Here is a 19359-nt window from a genome sequence, read left to right as displayed (position 1 = left end):
GGGATCAAGAGTCAGATGCTCAACGGACTGAGCCGCCCAGGTGCCCTGAAAATGGCATGATCTTAAACTGATGGGGAGAAGCGAGCTGTCTGCAGCTCTTCCCTTTCCCCCCCCGGGTCAGGAAATGTGGTGACAGACCCTTCTGGAAGTGGGGGTGAAAGCGGGGCCAATAGCAGGCTGCTGAAAAGCCTAGTTAGTAAGCAACTTGTCCACAGTTGCTCTTGCACAGCTCGTGACGGTGTCCCCTGAACTTGGCAGGGCCCTGGACTTTCATGTCTGGATAACGTCGGTACAGTGGAAGGCAGGTGCTGCCCAGGAAAGAGGGGGGGTTAAGGGAGGACGACCCTGAAGGTCCTGTCTTCTTCCTCTGCTCAGTTCCTGCAACACAGGAAACCAGCTGCATCCCTCCCACGGAGGAGACCAGGGTTCCTGACACTGGAGGCTCCTGATGAGGCCCCGTCCCCCATCCCCACCCCTCCAGCCACCAGCAAGGCCCACACAGGGGACAGGCCACCCCCACACATGCACGGTTGTCAGTCGGCTTCTGATGCCCATCCGTACAGATGAGGAGACAGCCAGGGATCACCAGACTTCGAGGAAGGCCTTAGAGCTGAAGAGGCTAAAACAAAGGGAAAAAATTTTTGAAGGAAACACAGACAGTGCAGAGACAGAAAGACGGACAGGTGTGTGGGCACACATGCACAGGTACACGGTGCACACACACACACACACACAGAAAGAGAGAGAGAGAGAGAGAGAGAGAGAGAGAGAGGCAGGGTGGGGGGAAGGAACTTTTCCCCATTGACATTCCCAGAGTGATGGGAGAAGATACTAACTACATCCATGAAACAGGGACCAAATGGAAATGTTATTTTAAAAGGATGAAGAACAAGACAGTCCTTCTGAAAAATAAAAAGATTAAATCAGAAATAAGAAATTCACACAGTCACAGTAAGAGAAAGTTGAAGAAATCTACAACAAAGATGGACCCGGACAACGAGAATGGATTCAAAGAACAGAAATAAAGGACGAGTCTGGGACGCCGAACACTCAAATAACAGGAGTTCCAGGAAGACGAACAGTGAAAGTCTGGAAGCTGAAAGCTGAGACTTTTAAGACTGTCCTAGGGTCCAACGTGAGGATGTAGCCTAGCGGATGAAGAAAGACCCACTGGGCACGGCATCAACGATGCTGGAGGCAGAGACAAGATTCTAGGAGCTTCCAGCTGTAGACTGTAGACTGTAGAAAGCTAGCACCAGGAGTTAGAAGACATAGGGCACTGAGTTAGGAGAGAAACTGGTTTCTGTCCTAGAACTCAGAATCGAACGGTCAATCCAGTGTGTTGGAAGAAAGACATCTTCATACGTTCAAGGCCTCAAAGGATTTCCTTCCCATGCATACTTTTTCGAGAAGCCTTTGGGGGTTTACTCTGCAAAGCAAGGGAGTCACGGATGAAGAAAAAGAAAGACACAGGATCGATCTCAGGAAAAAGGCGCAGGGAATCCCTGAGAGGGGTAAGGAGAGATCCCGGGAGGGCTGAGACAGGCCCACGGGTCAGGTGATCTGCCCTGGAGCTGGTCGGAATAGGGTATGTAAAATGGTCTGAACACATGATGGGGTTTCTGCAATGAAGGGAAAATGGGGGAATAAGTTAGTGGCAAATACACAGAAAGCTGAGAAAAATTATAAATAGGACAGTGATGAGGTCCAGGAAAAACTACAATTTTTTTTTCAAGAAATGGAAGGAATGAGGCTCAGCGGTCAGAGTTTGCCTTAGTCGGAGCCCATCTAAAGAGCTGCGGGGTCTGGGGCCTGGGAGTATGGAAAGTGGGGAGTGGGCAGCCTAGGGGAACGGCTATCGTCGGTAACAATCCCCAGAGAACCGACTTTTTAAAACTTTGTGTGTGTATAATTGATTAACAAACCCTGAATTAAAAGATGTAACTATATCACTTTGGCAGAGAATGCTAAAAACCTGCCAATTCCATCCAATATTTCTCTTCCTTTCTTAAGGTGCAAGTGATTCCTCTTTAAAAGGAAGGTGAATACATTATAAAATGAATCACCATCATGTAAAAGCAGAACGCTGAGATGTCAGAATATAAGATCCTTCAGGCTTTGGGTAAATTGAGTTTCATGGAATTAGGCTGGTCCCATTAACCATGTCATGTTGAAATGTTTTCTCAAATACCCTGGAAGATCTATTCTAAAAATGTCTCACCTTATAAAAGTGATGAAGCCTTTGTTTCACCATGGGATCTCCAGCGTCTGGAAAGAATATTCCATCGCTTTTCAAAACTGACAGGTGTACAATCACTTAACCCTACTGCCTGCTGTCAGCACTCACACCCCGTTTTTTGACACGAAGGGAAAAATACTTCCTTAATTCCAGTAACTCAGAGCTCAGAGACTTTATTACCCAGCGGCCTGGACAACTGGCCGTGTCCTCTTTTCCCACTGCAAAGCCGCCAGCCTGAAATGGTGAGGTTCACACCTCTAGCTCGGGGGCGGGCTCTGGGGAGGCGGTGGGGAGCAAGCTCACGCAATTACAACTTCAAAACCACACCGAGCGCGGGATGGGGACACAACTCATTTCCCTGAGGAAGAGGGGGGACATCTGCCCTTCCAAACACCTTCCAGTACAGTGAAGCTGTAAAGTATGAAGATGAAATGAGCTTCGCCCCCAAGTCTGGACTTGCTTTGTGCCTTAGGGCATATGGAGGGTAAGCCATCCTGGGTCTTGCTTAAAGGTTGGAGGGAGATAACCGGGGCATATTCTCCGAAGAACTTAAGCTTTCGGGAGAATCACTGGCATGCTGTATTTATGTGATGGCGATTATCTGAATGTGAGATAAAGCCAACCTCTCTGTTTTGTAAGTCCCTGGAAGGTGGTCTTTAAGTTTCAACAAACCGAGGAGAAAGGAGGGTGTGATCGTCCGTCAGGACGGTACAAGCGAGCATGTGCGGTAACGGAATTCCTCTCTCTTGCTTCTCCAAGTGGAGAATGTTCACCTGGCAGCTTTTTACTGCCTTGGAGGAGATTATCAGTAACCTCTGAAGGAGGGAGACCCATCTGTGTCCGGAGGACACAGCGACAGGGACAAGTCACCCGAGACACTTACGTAACTATCAAGTACTTGGACGAGTGGCCACAGTTCTGGTCCCTTGGAAACCAAATGTGAAGGTCTGGTGGATCTCTAATAGAGCCTCCCTGGAGGTGGCTTCATACTCCATTTCTAAAGTTCCGCTGCATTTACTTGGAATCACTGAACCCCTCTGGTCTCCATCTGGTATCTACCTGTGCCAAGCATATCTTACACGTCCCTATCAAGGTCACATGCCACAAGGAGGAGCCTCTTCGGGGTGTTCAGTCCCACACACGTAGAGCCTAGACTGGGTCTTCTAGAACAAGAACGCTGTTAGTCTGGTCTGGGGCTTCAGCAATCCCAGGTAACTATTCAAAGAGAAGGGACACTACGTATCTTGATGCTTACTTCTTCCCCCCTCCCCCCTCCCCGCCCAAGTTTATAAATACGGCCCTTTGTCTCTGCCCTGCTTCCAGTATGAAAATGCCCCTTGCCTTCCAGCAAGTCCCCAAAAAGGCGACTGTCTCCTGCACTGCCCAGAAGGGAATATGTGCAACTGAGAAGTAGGTATGGTGGTGGTTAAAAGCTGCAATATGCACCTGCACGTCAACTTCCCTTAAGAACACTAATCAGATCATGGGGTGCCTGCCTGGGTGGCTCAGTCGGTTGGGCGTACCACTTCAGCGCAGGTCATGATCTCACGGTTCACGAGTTCGAGTCCTGCAGCGGGCTCTGTGCGGACAGCTGGGAGCCCGGAGCCTGCTTTGCATTGTGTCTCCCTCTCTCTCTGCCCCTCCCCCCCCCCCTCTCAAAAATAAAATAAAAATTAAAAAAAATAAGAGTACTAACCAGATCAGATCCGACTAGTCTGTTTCAGAAAACAAGAAGCTTCAGAAGTTAACCTAACAAAGACCATTTCAGGAAAAGTGTTATTCTAATGAGTTCAGCCAGAGGAGTCTTCCCTAGGAACACGCCCTCCCCGTTGACCATGGAGGCCGTGTTCCTCAAATATTTGCAGAGCCTAATGACATTGACTTTTCCAAACCAGAACACAAACCTAATAAACTACTGACAATGAACATGATTTGTTCTCCTTGGAGCAGCTGCAGGGTTGAATTTTTTTTTTTTTTTTTTTTTCCCTGCAGAGCTGGCTGTCAATATTATCTCATTAGGCAGCGGCCAGCAAAACAGAACAACCCACTCGGTGCCCAGATCTTGGTTTTTCTATTTATTCTCCAATAAAAGGAACCGGGCTTCTTAGAGAAGTGGCTTATTCTAAGACGAGGACAGGAAACATATGAGATGATCACCCTGGAGTAACATGTCAAAGAACATAGAAGCTCAGTGGAAAGAGCTCCCAATTGCCAAAGTTGGAACGATGTGAGCACCAAAATAATACAGAATTGAATTATGACCCCCAGGATACCATAAATACCCATGCATCCATACTGATATAAACAAATAAGGCTAAATCGGCCACACAGAGGTCCAAATAGTTTACATATTTGGATAAGGCCTCAGGGAGGTGACACATACCTGCTACTCCTCAAGTTGACCGCATAAACTTCCTTCTAAAGAGCAGTTGCAGAAAGTGGGGTGAAGGACCCTTACGGTGGAGACGTGGCAAACACGACCATGGCCAGGTGATCAAGGTCAACACCAACAGTGATTAAGTCATATCAATAGCATGTATTCTTTTTTTTTGATACGAAACTTATTGTCAAATTGGTTTCCATACAACACTCAGTGAATACCCTGTATTCTTGACGCGATGTGAGGAGAATGGGACCTCGCCTAGGTCGGCTTCCTCCCCCCAGACCCGGAAGCGCGGTCTAACAGCGAAAACTCTCAGACAAACCCACGTGGCAGGACGTGCCACACAATACCTAGTGAGTATTCCTCCTCAAAACTCTCAAGGCCACAGAAACAAAGTTTGAGAAACTCTTCCAGACCAGAGGAGACTGAGGGAAAAGGAGACTGACTGTAATGTGGTCACGCAGATGGGACCTAGAACACGAGAAGGAGGTGAGGACAGAGCTGGTGAAATCGGAATGAGCTGTGAGCTGAAGTCACGGTCGTGTTGGCTCCACGACTCACAACTGCGTCAAAGGGGCCCTCGTAGAGCTAGACAGAGCGAGAGGTGGCTCTCCGAGCTGTCTTCACACAGCTTCTGTAAATCTAAACGAATGCTAAAAGGATAGTAAAGAAGAAGGTCCATGACCCGCTCTTCTTGTATTTGACAGACTGAGTCTTCCAAGTCCAGACCATGGACTAGGACATTTCTATCGTGAACTTTGAAAACACTTATTTGTGTTTCAAGGTACGTTCATCTCTAGTCGAGCATAGACCACTCCAGACAAATGTTCTACCTTCAGGGTTACTGGCTTTTTCTTTTAATTGTATTAGCCTCTTGAGAAATGAACCACCCTTGGGCTGCAGCCCCATTTTAAAAAAAATCTTACTTGAGAGAGAGAGAGAGAGAGAGAGAGAGAGAGAGAGAGAGGGAGGGAGAGAACTGGGGAGAGGGGCACAGAGAATCTTAAGCAGGCTTCATGCTCAGCAAGGAGCCTGATGTGGGGCTTGATCCCATGACCCTGGGATCATGACTTGAGCTGAAATCAAGAGTCAGACACTCAACCGATGGAGCCACCCACGTGCCCCTGGGCCACAGTCCTTTTATTCACAATTATAACATGAATGGTCATGGTTTCTAATGATGCTTTGGCTCCTTAGAGGCAACCTGTTAAGCTAAGGCTTCACCTGTATGTGGTTGTTCTGTGTTGGGGGCAGCATTTAACCTCTTGTTTCTAAGTCTGTATAACAATGATCTACATTATGACAAAGTTCTGCCATATATTAGAATCCTCAAACAGGCTGACAGCATGCACAAAAGACGAAGGAAGCCCTAAGCCTCACAGAAATAATACCCGTGGGTCTACGATGCTATCGTCTGAGTCAACGCGACTAGAACCACAGAAGGGGCGTCCTTCCCAAGCCTCGCCTCGTCACGCAGAGTTAGTCCCTGCCCTGCCTGGGAACAAGGATTCGGGATTGGGATCTGAAGCAGCCAGTTGTCTCTGTCAGCATCTGAACTCGAGAACATACAAACCCAGCCACAGTGGGGCAGCCGTGTCTGCACGTCCTGGGGAGATTCCACTGTGTCCTGTGGGGATTCCGTTCCACAAAGAAATCTGTGGAGCTCCATTGCCAAGAGCTCTGGGTTTGACTTAATTTCCAGAAGCTGCTGACCATGCTTTTGAGGAACTCAAAACAAAGCTGTCTTCATTACCCCGAAGAATCAGGATTAGTAGTAACTCTGAGATTCTTATCCCTTGCAGTTAGAAAAAGCAAAATTCATGCAGCTGTTTTTGGTTAAAATTGTCAGCCCTGGGCATTATTTTTGTTTGGAGATTTTACTTAGAAAGAAAGGGTCAATAGCCTTGTAATCGGGTTTAAGTCTCCAGCGGGTAAGCCAGTGGTTAACCCTCAACGATACCGCGTACAAGGAGGTGGTTCTGAGCTTGGCTCTGGGCTGTGAGTTTGGAGAATAAGTTGATTCACAATCTGGGGCCAGCTCCTAACCGCACTGTAGACGACCAGACCACCAGAACATCTGTGGCTCCACGCTGGGGGGCCTGTGACATGCGCTAAGTGCCCCGTCAGTACTTGGCATGGTCAATGTGATCAATCAGTCTTAGCCATCGTCATCCTAAAAGGTCTCCCGGGACCTCGATAAAATGTTAATAGAGGAGTCATCTGTAGGTGGTTAAGATTAGAATTGATTTTATTTTCCTCTTTGTGCTTTTCCCTGGTTTCCACAAAGAACCAGTATTCTTTTTTCTTTGTCAGAAGAACATTTTAGCATTAAAAGGACCCCTGTTTCTGTCTTCCCAGATCCAGTCGGTGTGTGCCCATGATCGGGATGTGAGAAGTCCCGATTTCGAGGGAGGGCAACTTTCAGAAGGCGGCTGGCAACTCAGTTTTCATAACCAGCGTCCTGGGAAGCTGCGTCCCGTGTTCCCCCATTCGGAAGGCACACTGACACTGATTGGATTTACTTGGGGGTGGAGGGACACTGTCAGAAAAAGCGGGACACTATCAAGGTAACACAGGCCCATCTTGCCTGAGTTTTTAGTGAGAGCCGATGGAGACCCAAGGAACATCATTTGGGCTTTTGATTCTTAGCATCAAATAGAGTTGGCTGTATGCACATGGCAGGGGGTGGGGTGGGGAGTTCGCCGAGGGTTCTGTGGGCCATAGTCATGGCGCCGGGCCACGCCCCGGAGGTGGGGGGGGGGTGGTATGGTCAGATTACCGTGCTGACAGGCCCTCCAGTCTCTGATGCTGTGTGAGGACCGACTAGGGGTGCGAACAAGAGCAGAAGCGGGGGAACTACCGTAACAGTTCAGGGGAGTCGGCCACGGGCCAGGGGGAGCGGAGGAAGGACTGATTTGGAGGAATTACAGTTAGTATTAAAGGGAAACTCTGGGGGACAGAGGTGAGGAAGGAAGAGGCAGGGATGCCGCGTGATATGAATGAGCATTAGGCCACGGCAGCCTGGAGCCCAGGTGTGCTCCACAAGCCCGTCTAGCCCGTCCGGCCCAGCTTCTCACTCCCACTTGCTGGCTGCCACCTGGGCCACACTCGGTCATTTCGAAGAGCCTTCCCAGTGCAAACCAGTTCGTGACCCAGCTTTCCATCGAGATGCCTCTTAGAAGCGGGGGAGTCCCGGTTCTGAAGGGAAACAAATAGGCCGTTTTGCTAGAGTGGAAATGCCTAAAGCAAGACATAATGTGCGAAAGTGGCCAAGAAGCCCCATTTCTGGACATCGGCGTTAAAGAGGGTGACGGGGAGTACAGCCCGGAGGAATCGCCAGAGGGACCGGGCTGCCGTTCTGTGGGCCGGTGCTGACCATCCTCTGACAAAGAGGGGGCCGCCGAGGAGGGAGGGGACACTTCCGTGGAGGAGGCCGTCACAGGAGAGTAAGAGTCCTGAGCGTTACAGTAAGACACGGCGAGGAGACGCGGGGCGCCGTCTCCGGAAGGTCGGGCAGGTAGAAAGTTCGGTAGAAACAGGTGGGGTAAACTGCACCTGTTACACAGAGAAACACAACCTGGTTTTCCGTGCAGCTGGGGAGCTCGGAAAAGCACATCACAGAGTGTTTCTGTCACCCCTGGTATTCCCAGCGTGGCCTGCTGACAGTCAGACTTGCTGTGACACGTCTTAGCCAGAAGCACGTTCCTAAGGGAGTAGATGCACCTCTCACAGCCGCGGTAAAAAGTTCACGTTTCTGAGACGTGGGTTTTACAGTCTGCTTTTTAAAAGAACACGAGAACTAAACCATCCCCGCTGTCACTTAGATGGAAGGAAACTGCCAAATACACCTGGTTGGACCGCTCAGGGCTGCTTTGGGAGCGAAGACTGCATTGTCAGCAAGGAGCACACACTCCCACCAGCAGGGGGCGCCGTGCACCAAGCCTGCAGAGGGCGCTGCCTCTGGCTGCACAATGTTCAATTCTCTTCTATTCTTACCAGACTTGAAGAGTGTTTAGAAAGTTCCAAACGGAGCTTCGCTCAGCCTTGACTTTCCTTTGACGGTTAACAGTCAAACCGAAACTTGCTCAGGGCCAGGGGCAGGGGGTGGAGGGGGGGGGGACGGTCGCACAACTGAATGTACTGAACTTTAACACCTAAAACTTGAAAAGTGACTAAAAACCTTAAAACCTGAAAATTTTGAACTCCATCAACGGTTACGATGCTAAGTTTTACAGTAGGTGCATTTCACTGTGATGGAATCACATTTTAATTTTTAAAACGTTTTTTTAATTAAAAAATTTTTTTCCCCCGAGAGCCCGAGAAGAGCACGGGGCGGGGGCCGGGGGAGAATCCCAAGCCGGCTCTGTACTGTCAGTGCAGAGCCCGTCGCGGGGCTTGAACTCACGAAACCGTGACATCATGATCTGAGCCGAAACTGAGAGTCCATGCTTGACGGACTGAGCCACCCAGGCGGCCCTGAAAAATCTTTTTATACTGTCATTTTCTTATGAGGGTTTAGGTGGAGTTTCGGGGACTGGTCTTAACTGGTTTAGTCTCCTCTGAGTTCCCCCAGACAAACCAAGGAACCCCGCAAATCCGCAATGCGTGATGACTCGCTTAAAAAGCAGACGCACCAAGACGCTTATGACACACCGGAGCTTTCCATCGGTACATGCTCCGCGGACACTCTGAGAGGTGCCAAGTGAGAAAGTTCTGAATTCAGTTTCTCTACCTTCGGTCCCTTCTGTCCTCCCCATGCACAAGAGGGTCATTTTCTTCTCCCAGATAATGCGAACAACGAGCAGGCAGTGTCCGGGCGCGGGGGTGGGGCGGCCCCGCAGAACAAAGCCCCAAACAGGCCGTCCTTGTTGGAGACACAGGGTCAGCATGGTACCGTGGCCCGAATAAGGCCTGCAGTGTCCGCTGCCCCGATGGCTGAGTGACAGACAGCCCCTGGGCAAGTTCAGCAGCAGGAAGGTGAGACTGGGTCACTCGCGTGAACCAAACTTTTAACTCTGAAGACGGGACTGGTCGAGGTCCCGTGGAATGGCAGCTTTTACTATTGAGCGGCTTGGACTCTGCAGCTTTCCAGAACACAGCCGAGGGCCTCAGGACTGACATGCTCTCCTGGGAGGCGGCCCTGAGCGGGATGCATTCAGAACTGGCAATTCTTGATGTGTACGGGGGGGGGGGGGGGGGGGGGGGGGGGGGGAGGATGCGCTCTGTTACCCCCCCAGGGCAGCAAGAGGGGACAAGGGGCGCGCTGCCCAGAGCGTGACGCCCTGTCCGAGGCCCGTGGTTCTGCCAGCAGCGCCTCAGGCCCCGAGAGCAGCACGTGGGGGCCCGGGTGCTGGCCGGGATTAGGGGCGCTCCCGATACCGACGGGGTGAGCAACCGGTCCCGCAGAGGGGGCTGCGGCTGGGGCCGGGGGCCGGGTGGGGGACGAGGAGGCGGAGCGGAGTTCCTGTTGCCATATTTGAGATTTGTGCTTCCCGGGGACTTATGCAGTGAGAACAGCACAAGGAGTTATTTCAGGATTATCTGAACCTCACCGAAACGGATTATCTCAGTGTGTCACAGAGAAAATAACCCGGCGGGTGGAGTGTTCTGACTGCGTCCTTCTGGCTGCTGCTGCTTCTGGCTTTCCCTCCCTCCTGGGAGGGTCCTGGAGGCCTGAAGCTCTGAAGCTTTAGAATTAAAATGCTTTAAATACCAAATACCTTCACCTTACATTCTGCAGCGGCCTCCGCCCCTCGATGGCACATATTTTCCTACCGGACTCAGGGCTCTGGAGGCATCCAGTTGTGTTGCAATGCCATCCTGATTTCTGCAGACTTAGTCACTTAGTCACCTTGTCTCCTTAGCCTCCAACCTAATCCCTCCCAGACAAGGCTTATCTCAGGAAGCCGGGGGCCAAGACGAAGAAGAGCCTTCTGGATGGGACTCTGACCTGCAAGGAGAAGGAGGCTGGCCGCTCGCGTGGGAGAGGGTGACCGTGTCCTCCTGGAGTCACTGGGGGGGGGGGGGGGGCGTGAGGGGGGCAGGAATTCAACGCATTAAAGAAAACAGCGTTCACAATCCGTGGAAAAGTGGCGGGTCGGATCAAATAGTACTAGGAATTCGGAAAGGAGGATGGAACAGAAATTGCCCCGCACAATCAGAAAAGAGGAAGGAAACAGAAAGCCTACGGGAAATGCGCTCCCTCGGGGGGCCTTCCCTGACGGCCCGTCCAAAGCGGAGTCTCCCTCACCCTCTTTCCTTTTATTTTTCTCCCAAGCACCTGTGAGTGCCTGCTGCAGGTCGCGTAACGGCCCTGCAAAGACCTGTTCAGTCCCAAATCCCCGGGACACGCAAGTACCATCACTTTATATAGTAACCGGTATGATTAGATTAAGGATCTTGAGGTATGATTATCTGGGGACGTCTGAGGGGCCCTGAACACCATCACAGAGTCCTCCTAACGTGAGAGCCACGCAAAGGGAGACCCCGCACAGGCACAGAGAGGTGGTCCTAGGAAGAGAGACAGAGGCGGGAGTGATGTGGCCGAGGAACGTGGCAGCCACCAAGGGCTGGAAAAGGCAAGGGACAGGTTCTCTGAAGCCACGGGAGGGAGCGAGGCTGGAGAACAAACACCCTGACAGCAGCCCAGTCAACTGAATTTCTGGCCTCTGGAGACTTCTGGCCTCCGAAACTATGATAGAGTACATTTCTGTTTTCTTTTTTAAAAAAATTTTATTTAGTTTTGAGAGAGAGAGAGAGAGAGAGTAGGGGAGGGGCAGAGAGAGAGGGAGACACAGAATCGGAAGCAGGCTCCAGCCTCTGAGCTGTGAGCACACGGCCCCACGTGGGGCTCAAACTTGTGAACTGTGAGATCATGACCTGAGCCGGAGTCAGACGCTTAACTGACTGAGCCACCCAGGCGCCCCTACATTTCTGTTGTTCTTAAGCCATCAGGTTCGGGACAATTTCTTACAGCTGCCACAGAAAACGAACACACTGCCCAACACCACAGTATATGTTTACTGCCTGTCTGCTCTAGGAGACGATACATTCCATCGAAAAAGGCGACTTTGTGTGTTTATTTCATTGTGGTAGCCTCAGAGCCCGCTATGTAGCAGGGGCTGGAGCATCTGGTGAAGGACTGCCTGGGTAGATACGCATGTGTCCTCCGTCTGGGTAGCTGTGCCCATCAGAAGAGAGCCCCGAGCATCCTTCTAAAGCTCAGGCTTCAGAGAATTTTTGCAGTGCACACACATGTGGCTTCAAATCTTTCCCTGCCGGCATTTCCAACATTTGGTTGGCATCTACAAACGTATTGGACGTTCTGGGCCAGAAGGCTAAAAACAGGGATTTCTCTTCCTGTGCTCACTGTAGAGTGTGGGTAGCTGACATTTCTGAGTTAGCAAGACGGCCGACGGACGGAGTGAGCACTGTCCGCATTTGGCACTGGAGGCCACACAGAAAGGTGTGACGGGGCCTCCGAAGAGCTTTCCCAAGCCTCAGGGAGAAAACCGGTACGCATATTATATGTCTCGTGTATGCGTCCGGTCCTCCTGGAGAAGCTATGTGCACATCTATCGAGACACTGATTTTTTTCAAAACACCAAAAAAAAAAAAAAAAAAAATCCCACAGGAATTTGGAAGGATGTATAGATAGAAGTAGAAAAATTCACAGATTTATTCACTGGCATCCAATGTACCAATAGCCGCTTGTTTACATACACAGATACCTTATCTTCGCTTGGAATCCCGTGTATTTGGGGGACTTCCTGATCACGAGAGCTGGTGTTTTTTGCTTACAGCGTGCCTGGCGCTGTGCTCGTAAGTCTTAGGAGGGGGGTATTCTTATCATGCCCGTCTGGCAGCTGGGGAAGCTGAGGCTTAGTTTTAGATGACCCTTCCAAAGCCACCCAGCTGGTGCCCAGAGGAGCCGGGATTTGACGTCAGGCCCCAGGACCTCAGGACCACGTGCGTAAACACAGAGAGCTCTGGGGTACTGAATTCCAGCTTGAGGGTAAATCCCTCTCCCAGGGCCCCAGGGCCATTCAGCGCAGGCTTGCAGCCCTGCCTCTAAGCCCCTTTCCAGTTCAGAGGTGCTGGCGGTCTTGTTTTGTTTTGGCCCAATTCATTCTTCGAGCCCCGTCGGTCAAGAGCCATCTCTCGGGGAGGATCAAAAGACAGGCCCTTGAAAACCATCTGGCACCTGATTCACGGCGAGCAGCTTTTCCAGGCACTGCTAATTTTTCTCACCATCACACTGTGTTTCTCTTGAGTGGTGCCCTGGGCTCAGAAGGTTAAGTACGAAAGGACCCCGAGAACAATCTCGTGGCGCAATTCAGTCATGTTTACCTCACTGTGTTGGACCCCACAGCAGGAAACGCAGTAATAAACCCTTTAAGAGAAAATAACGTTTTGGGCAAAGGTCACCTGTCATTAGCTAAACGTGACTTTGCTTTCCAGGTCACTTTCTAAGCCCACCTGTAGGCGCAGGGGTCACCTAAGAGCTGGGAGAGGTCAACCAGTGAAATACGTCCGTGACCTGAGCGGTTTCTGACTGTTCTCTTTTGTTCCTGGGTCCAACGGTCTCTGGCTTCATTAAGCACACAGGATGACCCTTTAACGGACCAAGTGGCATTTCATGTCCTCGCCGTGCGCATTTCACACACTGCTTGATGTACATGCGTTTCTGTGGGGTTCTTTGAGATCACGGGGGTATTTTACGTGGGCTTTGCTGACCCCTTACATATCGTATCCGTGTAAATCCCACAGGGCAACCGAGAGTTTCGGGCCACCGGGAACACGCTCACGTTCAGAGCCCCAAGTACCCGGGAGCGTGTGAGCACAGGCTGAAATCAGAAAACCGACAAGCCACGGGCATCAGCCTTGCCCTGTCCACACACCTTACTGTGAACTGCCCCTGGGAGGGTCCTGCCTATGCATGTGAACCAGCCATGTCTCGGTCCTACACACTGTAACATGCCCACCGTGTAAGAAGAAAACTGCTCTCCACGCTCGTTCTGGTTTTGAGCGGAGACTCCTAAAAACAACTAAAAAAAGAGGCACGGTCATCAAATACAATTCCTGGAAGTCCGTGACTCAGTCCCTGCCGGGTTCCTCTGCCATTGCTGGAACAACACTGTCACCTTACTCTGATAAATCTCCCCTTGCACCAGAAAAGCCTCGGGGAGCCTGGCAACCGCACCTGAGCCAGGGGGGGTTCAGCAGCCAACACTTGTCCCTGCAGGATCCACGGGCCAATCGGGACTCCCCGGCGGGCCCCGGGGAGAATGCGGTGTCTTCACCGTTCTTCTCTTTGTAGAACACACACGTTAAACCGAAACCAGTAATCTCTACACCTTGGTGCCAAATCAGATACCATTTATAAGATCCAAGTGGGAAGAAGAGAAGTGTCGAGGTTCTGAGACAACTTGGAGGAATAAATACAACTGGATAAAATACTAGCAACTTAATTCCTTCTCCGGACGTTGGGAATGTGTTTAGGCTTTTCGCTGCTGGGGACAGTGGCCTGTTCAAGGGCCTGACTCAGAGGTGTACGGGATGACTCAATTCGGGGACAGCAGCGCAAAGCCAAAATGCAAAGTAACCCACACCCCCACCGCTGCTTCCATCGGACGCCGTGATGTCAACACCACCCCCGAGAAAAGCCCCGAAAAACCAGGCCTGCGAGGATATAATTAATCACGGAAATTTGGGGACAGCGCCGTACCAACGAAAAGTATTTCTCAGCAAACCCGCTACTCTGATTCTTACGCGAAGAATCTGGAAATAATGGAGACGCTTATGCAAACAGTGAGTGGAGAATTTAAAAAGAAACCAGGTAGTTGAATAGTCACGTGTGGCTAATCGATCCGTGGCCTTCCCTGACCACGTCAGTGTAGGAGATTTCTGGGGCCGCCGCAGCAAAATAGCATAAACCGGGTGGCTCAGCACAACCCAAGCTTCTTGCCCCCCGGTCGTGGAGTCCGGCATCAGGGTGTGGATGGGGCCGCACCCCCTCGCAGGCCCTGGGGAAGGTCCACTCCAGGCGTTGCCTGGCTTCTGGTGGCGCCTTGTGGCATGCTCCCGGGCTTGTCTGTGTCCGGATTTGCCCTCTTGTAAGACCAGCAATCATACGGATTAGGGGCCCACCTCACTCACTTCGCAGTGCCTCATCTGAACCCTGTTTCCCAGTAAGATCACATTCAGGGATGCTGGACGTCAGGGCTTCAATACGGGAATTTCTGGCGGATACAGTTAGAGCCATGGCAACTCAGAGCAGAAGATTCAGGCTTGAGTGCAGATCCACACTTCCCCTTTTTCCCACCCACTGACATCAAAAAGCAAAGCTCAGGAGGATCCAGAGTAAAAGAAACTTATTTTAACTTTTGGAAAAAGAAACAGATGCTTTAGTAGTAACGGCTGCCGGCCTCACACACACCTAGTACCCTACTGTGTGAGGCGGTGCGGTCGGCCGGCACGCAGGTGGCTTTCTCTCTCTCTGCTTCAAGGGACAGCAACACACACACACACACACACACACCAAGCAGCCTCCATCTACTGAAGGTGACAGAGGTCAGTGGGATACACTCTGGGGACCCGGGCACAGTCCCATGACCTTGGCATAATCTGACTCTGGGGCCACAAAACCAAGTCTGGACAAGCCTGGTGAGGATCTCACTCCATACCTGCCTCCCCGAAATAGGCCAGTTCCCCAAGATCACCCTACAGAATAGCCTATTTGGCCAACTGCCAATTTGTCAAATTCACTGGTTTCTTAAAAATCTGTCTCTTTTTAGCGCCTCTAAAATTTACAGCAATTTGTACTGGAAGGATTGGCAGGGCCCTGGAGGGCTGTGAGGGCTCCGGGCTCTCTGGGGCCCTCACATCCTCCCTACCTCTCTGTGTCCCCACCTCTGCCTCTGCCCATCTTTCCTGGACTCTCAACCTCTCCGTTCTTTTTCTGACCCGTGGTCTCTCCCCTTCCTCTGATCGGCACTCCTCCATCCTCCCCTCCTGACTGTCTCTGGGTTCAGCGACCAGGGGATGCTGGGTATGACTGTGAAGGTTGTTCACTGCACAAAAGTACCCGGCTGGTTCTGCCTGCCAAGATCCATCTGGATGGATGCCCATTTCCATCTTGTGTCAAGGGGGTTGGGGAGGCCCCAGCAGCAGCCAAGCCTGTGCTCTGCGTGGATTCTTTTCCAACTCTCTTGGAGCAAAGAGGCCGCCTTCTTTGCACCAGCTCCCGAGAACTAGAGCAGAAAGGAGCTCAAGAAAATACCGAATGTTCTTAAAATGCCGTTGTGAAGTCAAAATGGAAACTGGTCTTTGGGACACCTCTTCCTCATTCAAAGGACTGTTGAAAAGACACATCGTACCCTGGCTAATGGTCTCTATTTTACCCCCAAATCTAGAATCCAGAAAGGAATCATGATAAACTCAGAGGGGCCACCAAGAGGCCGAGTTTCTGTACCTTTGGAATCACCAGGGCCTTTCCCCAGGAGGAAGGGATACTGCTTCTGCTCCCTGACCGCAAGCTCCTCGCCGCCACCCTCGGCCCGTGTTCCCCACGGTTGTCTGCTGGACAAACTCAGCCTGTCAGGACGCAGTCCTTACCACTGTGCTCCGCAGCCAGTCGCAGAAGCCACGGAGACTCACGGCTCTACCGCAAGGTTCAGGGCAAACCGGGCCATCTGCTGGTGACCCCGGCACCAGCCGCAGACTCCTGCTCACGGCCCTGCCTCCTGTGTCGCGGCTGGTCTGCCGTGTCTCCTCCTCTGCAGGGCCCCCGCACTGAGAGCGCTCACCACGCAGCTGGTCTTCCGAATCGATTTACACCGTGTATGTTTTCGAACCGTGTGATCCTTTACCCCAAACACCAGCTCATCAGGCCGCAGTCACCTTGCTAACACTGGTTGGCATTATGTCTCTTCCCCTTGCCACTACCGAGGGGATCGCTTTTCATCTGACAGTTCTACCATTTTCAAGATAACCTTTCGGAGGGACTCAAGTGCCCCCCCTTTCCTCACCCTGACTCCCATCAAATGACACCGATCAGTGCTTCTTCCCCAAGGCAGCTCTGAAGGAGGAAAAGGAAGGTGCTAAGGGAAGAGTATTTCTACTTTTTGACTTGGCCCACCTCCCCAGTCCATCTTCATGGGCCTTTGCTGCCCTCCTTGAAGGAAAACTCCCGGATAAAGGCGTGAGGAAGAACCAGCTTTTGGAGTAGAACAGAGACTCTGAATTTAAATGGAAAGTCTACACTAGGGAATGGATGTATATGTGCATTGTAGTGTACTGAATATGAGTCTCTTATTAACTGTCAAAAGTGACACAGCCGTGGGGCACCTGGGTGGCTCGGTTGGCTAAGCGTCCGACTTTGGCTCAGGTCATGATGTCACGGTTGTGAGATCGAGCCCCTCGTCGGGCTCTGGGCTGACACTGCAGAGCCTGCTTGAGATTCTCTCCCTGTCCCTCTGTCTCTGCCTCTCTCTCTCAAAATAAAAATAAAAAATAAAATAAAATAAAAGGGAAATATGTTAGCTCATTAAAAGATATACTTTAGGGGCGCCTGGGTGGCTCAGTCGGTTGAGCGTCTGACTTCGGCTCAGGTCGTGATCTCACGGTCTGTGAATTCGAGCCCCGCGTCGGGCTCTGGGCTGATGGCTCGGAGCCTGGAGCCTGCTTCGGATTATGTGGCTCCCTCTCTCTCTGCCCCTCCCCCACTCATGCTCTGTCTCTCTCTCTCTGTCAAAAATAAATAAACATTAAAGAAAAAAATTAAAAAAAAATGATAAAAACAAAACAAAACCAGACTCGAGAGTAAAGGGCCTCTTCCGAAAGCTTTAGAAGTTGCATAAAGTCAGGGCGCCTGGGTGGCTCTGTGGGTTAAGCTTCTGACTCTGGATTTCAGCTCAGGTCATGATCTCACAGTTGGTGGGATCGAGCCCCGCATCGGGCTCTGTGTGGACGGTGCGGAGCCTGCTTGGGACTCTCTCTCCCCACCCCCACCGCCGCCCCCTTGTGCTCTCTTTCTCTCTCAAAATAAATAAATAAAAATTAAAAAAAGTAAAACTTGGGTAAATTGAGTATAAATAAGGAGACTCTCGCCCACCAGGGATGAGTGCTATCAGTACCCTTCTGACTCACGGTTAAGTCTTAATTGACGGATGTATTTATTAACGGTTCATGGTGCCCCTTCGGTGCCTGATAGGATACTCGGGCCTGAGGACAGAAGGTGGCTAAGTCACAGACCCTGCCTCGGGCACTTCAGAGCCAACAGGGAGCAACAGATACAAAGACTGAATACGGAAAGTGCTACAGGAACGTATACGTATACGTTATACGTATACGTTATAGCCACAGCTTAACATTTAGGAAGGAAAAACCAAAACCAAAACCAAAACCCCGTAATTGAAACTAATGCAACGCTGTGTGCCGATTATACTTCAACTTAAAAAAATTGTTTACTTGTCCCCCATGTCTTTTAAAGACAATTCCTGTGGCCAAGATGTTGGGCCGACTGAACCGTTGTAAGGATAATGTGTGAGACGCCTGATTAGCTGCAAACTCAAATACTACTGTTTTTAGTGTGGAAGAAACCACCGTTTCAAGCATGGCGCCCACGTCTGGAGCCTCTGGGCCAGACAGCGGTTCCTACTCGCTGGACCCAGCAGGGTTTGGAGAGTGGGCTTGGAAGGTTGGCTTCTAGCTGGTTCTATTACAGGTGCTCGGGCGAGTCACTTATCCTCTCTGAGTCATTTCCTTTTCTAAGAAATTAAGGGTTTTGATTAGCTCATCTCCAAGTTTCTTCCCAACGAAGGGCTTCGAATTTCTGTGAAAATCTACCCTGATATACTTCCAGTTACAGAGGATAGGATTGGAATAATTAAACTGAAAAAAAAAAAAAAGAAAGAAAAGAAAAGCCTTTACGTGGGCAATCAAAGCATTTTTCTAGATCATTACCATGTCAAAATAAACCAGCTGCACTTGACTTAGAGGTGCAGGTTACTGCGCGTGCACCGAAGGAGAGAAGGAACAACCTTAAGTCCGGTCGGGCAAAGTTCTCTGTCGGGCTCAACTGTAGCTGGGGGGAGATGTTTAAATGGAGTGACAGGCGACAGAGGAGAGTAGACTCTGGACTGCAGAGCCAGTGACAACCCAGAGCTTCTAGCTTTCAGGGAGGGATGAGGTCTAAGTCATAGCACCTGGCATCCGACTCGACTCAACTTTTGACTTCCAATCATTTCACATAGTCTCCAAAAGCTGAGGTCTGTTCCTGGAATAGAAACCTTCCCTCTGCTTTTTCTAAAATACTCTTTTAAACAGTTTCAAGGTTGCTCACTGTTTTCCTAATATTTTAGGGAACTATGGAAAAATCTGCACGCCATAGAGAAATAACGCAAATAGGGGAGCAGGGTTGCCTGGGGTAACCTGTCCCAACTAAGCAGGCGTGCTATCAGACATTCTTCCTCAGTGAGGTGGCACAGGACTATGTTTCCAACACCCCTACCCTCCCCCCCACTTTCATGAGGGATGAACTGGCGGGAGGGGCAGGTTGGGGTCAAGGGGCGGTTGAGGACACAAGGTTGTGATGTGTGATGGATGGGACAGGCTATTTGTCTCATGTTGCCCTTGTTATGATCTATTCAAGTGTTGGATCAATGGATCAAATATTAAATGGTGGTGGGCTTTGGAAAAATATCCATTGAAGGTTTTCCTTAAAGAATCTTTTTTT

At 50.7% G+C, this 19359-nt stretch overlaps 1 protein-coding gene across 2 annotated transcripts in view; it reads right to left on the bottom strand.

Annotated features, from left to right (window-relative positions):
* ANKH (ANKH inorganic pyrophosphate transport regulator) overlaps window positions 1-19359 on the bottom strand; it is a 139163-nt gene that overhangs the window by 8556 nt on the left and 111248 nt on the right. The gene's annotated exons all lie outside the window — the stretch shown is intronic.

Source organism: Prionailurus viverrinus, chromosome A1 (genome assembly GCF_022837055.1).
Source record: "Prionailurus viverrinus isolate Anna chromosome A1, UM_Priviv_1.0, whole genome shotgun sequence".
In the NCBI taxonomy this organism is placed as follows: domain Eukaryota; kingdom Metazoa; phylum Chordata; class Mammalia; order Carnivora; family Felidae; genus Prionailurus; species Prionailurus viverrinus.
This window is presented reverse-complemented; position numbering and strand designations above follow the sequence as displayed.